Genomic DNA, 6,000 nt, shown 5'->3' with positions numbered 1-6,000 from the left:
TTGATATCTTTTGCCTGTCAAGGAGTTTTTTTTTTTTTTGTCTATTGGCTCACAAGATGAATAAAAAAATGAGTGGATTTTTGTGGCAACAATACCAATAAGTTGGCGTCGTTGCTAGCAACAAATGATTAAGTTCTGAGAGATAGGAATGACCTTTTTAGAAGGGACCTTCTTTGGGGTTGGCATTACCAGAGGGTCTTTGCAACAACACCTCGGCCATAGATACATTCTTGATTGTCTTCCTCGTGATTTTCACGAGTTCTTTTACGCAGCCATGGCACCTCGCCATCCTGACTAGCCTCTCCAATTGCCGTTACTTCTCACTGGAGACCAAATATTTTTGGCGAGCCCCAGGAGGGAATCTCCTAGAGATCTCTTCAGGCTACCATAATGATAATGATTAAGATTGTAGTAATGACGATTTTGGTTTTAGCTTTTTATTGGTGATGGTTAGGTTTTCGTTAAATGGGGCTGATATTAGGTAAATGGTAAGTTAAATATACTATGTATCCAGATGAGGACATTAACGAGCTTTAAAGGTGCTTAATACGGTGACTTGTAGTTACCAGCATTATTCTAATAGTAATATCGCACAACTCTGCTGTAACTCTCTCTCTCTCTCTCTCTCTCTCTCTCTCTCTCTCTCTCTCTCTCTCTCTCTCAGCTATTGTACCTTTATCAGTGGATAAGTTGCGAAACGAATGTTCCTTCTAAATGTTTTCTGTAGTAGTAAAGTAATACTTTTTTTTCTTAGAACCTCCTCTCTCTCTCTCTCTCTCTCTCTCTCTCTCTCTCTCTCTCTCTCTCTCTCTCTCTCTCTCTCTCTCCTCATAATAAAACACTGATTTCTTGAAAAGGGAATTAAAAACATGGTAACTCTCTCTCTCTCTCTCTCTCTCTCTCTCTCTCTCTCTCTCTCTCTCTCTCTCTCTCTCTCTCTCTCTCTCTCTCATAATAAAACACTGATTTCGTAAAATTGAAAAGGGAATTAAAAACATGGTAACGAAGAGAAAACTGGCTTTCAGGAGGTTGACCAAGTTGGTCAAGGACCTATTACTTGGCTTCCTGGCTTCTTTATTTTGAAGGATTTCTCTTTGTCCATCCTTTGCTCCACTCTTTGCCTTGGTATACTTATTGTTCTAACAAGACAAAATACTTTTTACTCGGCGTTCCAAACTTAGTGAGTACTAGTTAAGTTTTTGTTAATGTAATAATATTGACAAGATTCTGATGGTTGGGTTGATTTTTTCTGATCTTGAGGAGACTTGCTGAAAATTTTGGCTGTGAATAATTCTTAACTTCGTTATAGATGGAAATTCTCTTTTGGTTCGAAGTTCTGTTTAACTCATTTTGTGAAGAAATTTCTGTTATTGCGAAGATCGGTTGACAGACTTGAAGCAGTTTTCTCATACAACCGTAGTAAAACACGCAGTCAGAGGTATTTATTTATAAATAGGGGAAGACATTTCTTGTAAAGTAATGGACGCTCGTCATCCACTGGTGGTTTATTCTAGTGCCGATCGAACACTCTCTCTCTCTCTCTCTCTCTCTCTCTCTCTCTCTCTCTCTCTCTCTCTCTCTCTCTCTCTCTCTCTCTCATTAAGAGTAATGCTCGTAAATTGTAAGTTTTATGAATCTAATCCCCATTACATCAGTGAGGCAACTTTAAAGGGCCAAGTGTGCGAGTACTTTTTGCACATAGGACTTTAGGAAGCTTATGCTTTCAGGGCATCACCAAAACCTAATTATGCAGTGGGAAGGCTCTGGAATGATGAAGAAAATATAATCCTCCTCATAAAAATAGATCAACTAACGGCTCAAAACTCAAAAACTGGAACGTTTTACTGTAAACGTGTTCATGTCAGCAGTTGAGAGTCAGATGACAACGTAACGTTTTGTAGGCCTTAACTCTCATGGTTCCTTGTTCCTTGTTTGAAATACAATGTTTAGTGGGTTCTGCATCTGAATACTCTCTCTCTCTCTCTCTCTCTCTCTCTCTCTCTCTCTCTCTCTCTCTCTCTCTCTCTCTCAGAATAAAACACTGATGTCGTAAAATTGAAAAGGGAATTAAAAACATGGTAACGATAAAGCTCTCTCTCTCTCTCTCTCTCTCTCTCTCTCTCTCTCTCTCTCTCTCTCTCTCTCTCTCCTCTCTCTTTCTCTCGCTATTGTACCTTTATCTCTCTCACGAATGTTCCTTCTAGATGTTGTCTGTACTAAAGTAATAATACTCTCTTCTCTCTCTCTCTCTCATAATAAAACACTGATGTCGTAAATTGAAAAGGGAATTAAAACATGGTAACGAAGATAAAGCTCTCTCTCTCTCTCTCTCTCTCTCTCTCTCTCTCTCTCTCTCTCTCTCTCTCTCTCTCTCTCTCTCTCTCTCAGAATGAAACACTGATTTCGTAAAATTGAAAAGGGAATTAAAAACATGGTAACGATAAAGCTCTCTCTCTCTCTCTCTCTCTCTCTTCTCTTCTCTGGCACTGGCCTTGACCATTTTGAAGGATTTTGAAGGATTTCTGTTTGTCCATCCTTTGCTCCACTCTTTGCCTTGATATACTTATTGTTCTAACAAGACAAAATACTTTTTACTCGGCGTTCCAAACTTAATGGGTACAAGTTTAGTTTTTGTTAATGTAATAATATTGACAAGGTTCTGATGGTTGGGTTGATTTTTTCTGATCTTGAGAAGGCTTGTTGAATATTTTGGCTGTTAATAATTCTTAACTTCGTTATAGATGGAAATTCTCTTTTGGTTCGAAGTTCTGTTTAACTCATTTTGTGAAGAAATTTCTGATATTGCGAAGATCGGTTGACAGACTTGAAGCAGTTTTCTCATGCATCCGTAGTAAAACACGCAGTCAGAGGTATTTATTTATGAATAGGGGAAGACATTTCTTGTAAAGTAATGGACGCTCGTCATCCACTGGTGGTTTATTCTAGTGTCGATCTCTCTCTCTCTCTCTCTCTCTCTCTTTCTCTCTCATTAAGAGTAATGCTCTTAAATTGTAAGTTTTATGAATCTAATCCCCATTACATCAGTGAGGCAACTTTAAAGGGCCAAGTGTGCGAGTACTTTTTGCACATAGGACTTTAGGAAACTTATGCTTTCAGGGCATCACCAAAACCTAATTATGCAGTGGGAAGGCTCTGGAATGATGATGAAAATATAATCCTCCTCATAGAAATAGATCAACTAACGGCTCAAAACTCAAAAACTGGAACGTTTTACTGTAAACGTGTTCATGTCAGCAGTTGACAGAGTCAGATGACAACGTAACGTTTAGTAGGACTTACCTCTCATGGTTCCTTGTTCCTTGTTTGAAATACAATGTTTAGTGGGTTCTGCATCTGAATACTTTCTCTCTCTCTCTCTCTCTCTCTCTCTCTCTCTCTCTCTCTCTCTCTCTCTCTCTCTCAGCTAGTGTACCTTTATCTGTGGATAAGTTGCGAAACGAATGTTCCTTCTAGATGTTTTCTGTACCAGTAAAGTAATACATTTTTTCTTAGAACCTCTCTCTCTCTCTCTCTCTCTCTCTCTCTCTCTCTCTCTCTCTCTCTCTCTCTCTCTCTCTCTCTCTCTCTCAACTATTGTACCTTTGCTCCACTCTTTGCCTTGGTATACTTATTGTTCTATCAGTGGATAAGACAAGATTCTGATGGTTGGGTTGATTTTTTCTGATCTTGAGGAGGCTTGTTGAATATTTTGAAACGAATGGAAATTCTCTTTTCCTTCTAGATGTTTTCTGTAAGAAATAGTAAAGTTTTTGTAAAGTAATAATCCACTTTTTCTTCTCTCTCTCTCTCTCTCTCTCTCTCTCTCTCTCTCTCTCTCTCTCTCTCTCTCTCTCTCACATCTCTCTCTCTCAGTGAGGCAACTAAAAAACAGATTTCGTAAAAACCTTGAAAAGGGAATTAAAAACATGGTAACTAACGAAGAAAAACTGGAACGTTTTACTGTAAACGTGTCTCTCTCTCTCTCTCTTGTTCTTGTTTGAAATACAATCTTTAGTGGGTTCTCTCTCTCTCTCTCTCTCTCTCTCTACTTCTCAGAGGAGAAACACTGTTGAAAAGAATTGGTCAAGGACCTATTACTTGGCTTCCTGGCTTCTTTATTTTGAAGGATTTCTCTTTGTCCATCCTTTGCATCCTTTGCTCCACTCTTTGCCTTGGTATACTTATTGTTCTAACAAGACAAAATACTTTTTACTCGGCGTTCCAAACTTAGTGAGTACTACTGTAGTTAAGTTTTTGTTAATGTAATAATATTGACAAGATTCTGATGGTTGGGTTGATTTTTTCTGATCTTGAGGAGGCTTGTTGAATATTTTGGCTGTGAATAATCCTTAATTTCGTTGTAGATGGAAATTCTCTTTTGGTTCGAAGTTCTGCTTAACTCATTTTGTGAAGAAATTTCTGATATTGCGAAGATCGGTTGACAGACATGCAGCAGTTTTCTCATACATCCGTAGTAAAACACGCAGTCAGAGGTATTTACTTATAAATAGGGGAAGACATTTTTTGTAAAGTAATGGACGCTCGTCATCCCCTGGTGGTTTATTCTAGTGCCGATCGAACTCTCTCTCTCTCTCTCTCTCTCTCTCTCTCTCTCTCTCTCTCTCTCTCTCTCACGTCATTTCAGCAACGCCAATACAAGCCGCGATTAGGCCTCGACAAGGCATGAAGGGCCTCAAACGAGGTAACCCCCATTTCCGGAGAGGTTGTAGTAGTCAGGTGTAAAATCTCGTGTAACCGATTTATACGGAGTTAAATGTTTTTTTGTTTTACATTCCTGGTACACCACTTCTAAATAGGCTAAATGAGTTATTTAGCTCATGCCAAGCGTCAACTAATTTTCATGATTTTATGGAACTTTCAGTGTGTCTGCTTGTCCATTTTCTGGAGTTCCTTCTTGAAGTTCCTTGTCTGTTGCCTTCTTCCGTCGTTATATAATTATCGCCCCAGATCGATATGAAAGTCGATCTTCTAGTATGCGTTACTGTCATATGCCTTTGCAGGTCAATTTCTCCCTTGACGTTGTTGAAAGTTGACTGAGTTGTCTGCGTTGCCTGGTGCACTTTCTCTGAAGCCGGGATTTCCGTCTGGTCCAGGTTTTCATCAGCCACCACCCGTTCCAGGAGTTTCGATTTTGCTTCCTTTTCTAAAGGCGCTTCCGTCCTTCCATCTACTTTTATTTTTGGAGACATTAGTATCAGCCTCATTTGGTCCCTTATATTTGTGTGCGCGCGTGTGTGTTTCTCATTATTTGTTATAGCTTTTAATTTTTTGAAAAGCTTATGAAGTTGGGTGAACTTATCATAAATATGTAGAGCGTAAACTTTTCACATTTTGGACGTCTTCAAGCATAATTAGTGCAAAACATACTTCGGTGAAAATGATTTAAGCTTGTACATTTGGGGCCACGTCCCCTTCCAGGGCGAGATAACTAAAAAGAAGAATAGGTGGGTCCATTTAACATAACCCATCCCAAGCACTACCGTGCCAGAAGTTGACATAGGAATTTAAAGTTTAGATCAAACACTTGCAAGTCCAGCAATTTGTCTCGGGTGAGCAGTGTAGTCCTTGGCCTCTTGTTAGCCTCATTTGTTCTCAAGGATTTTTTTTGACAGAACCGTTAGAGAAAAAAAAAATTAATGATATTACTGGTTTTAGGCTTGGGCGTTCATTGGTTTATTTTTGTAATAGTACGAATTGAGAGTTGCAATGATAATTGATTCCTGTGCTTTGTAACTTTTTTGATAGAATTGTCCTAAACACTGCTCCCAACTACACATTTGGGCTCTTCATCTTGACTGTTTGAATACCCGGATCCACTCAGTCAGTTGCAATTTCCAAAGCTTGCTGGAGAATGCATACCCATTACATAGGTACTTCTCCCTGAGCCAGGTCTAGTAGTCCGTCATTGGAAGCATATTAAGGGGATCAAGACATAGTGAGAGGCTTCAATCTTTCATTTCTATTGTACTTCGTATTTGT

The 6,000-nt window shown here is 39.0% G+C and overlaps 1 long non-coding RNA gene across 1 annotated transcript in view; it reads left to right on the top strand.

The window, feature by feature from the left end:
* LOC136835602 (uncharacterized) overlaps positions 1-6,000 on the top strand; it is a 15,333-nt gene that overhangs the window by 6,351 nt on the left and 2,982 nt on the right. The window lies entirely within an intron of this gene.

Source organism: Macrobrachium rosenbergii, chromosome 4 (assembly GCF_040412425.1).
Source record: "Macrobrachium rosenbergii isolate ZJJX-2024 chromosome 4, ASM4041242v1, whole genome shotgun sequence".
Taxonomy (NCBI): domain Eukaryota; kingdom Metazoa; phylum Arthropoda; class Malacostraca; order Decapoda; family Palaemonidae; genus Macrobrachium; species Macrobrachium rosenbergii.
Note: the sequence above shows the minus strand (reverse complement) of the source record. Positions and strands in the feature narration are given on the sequence as shown.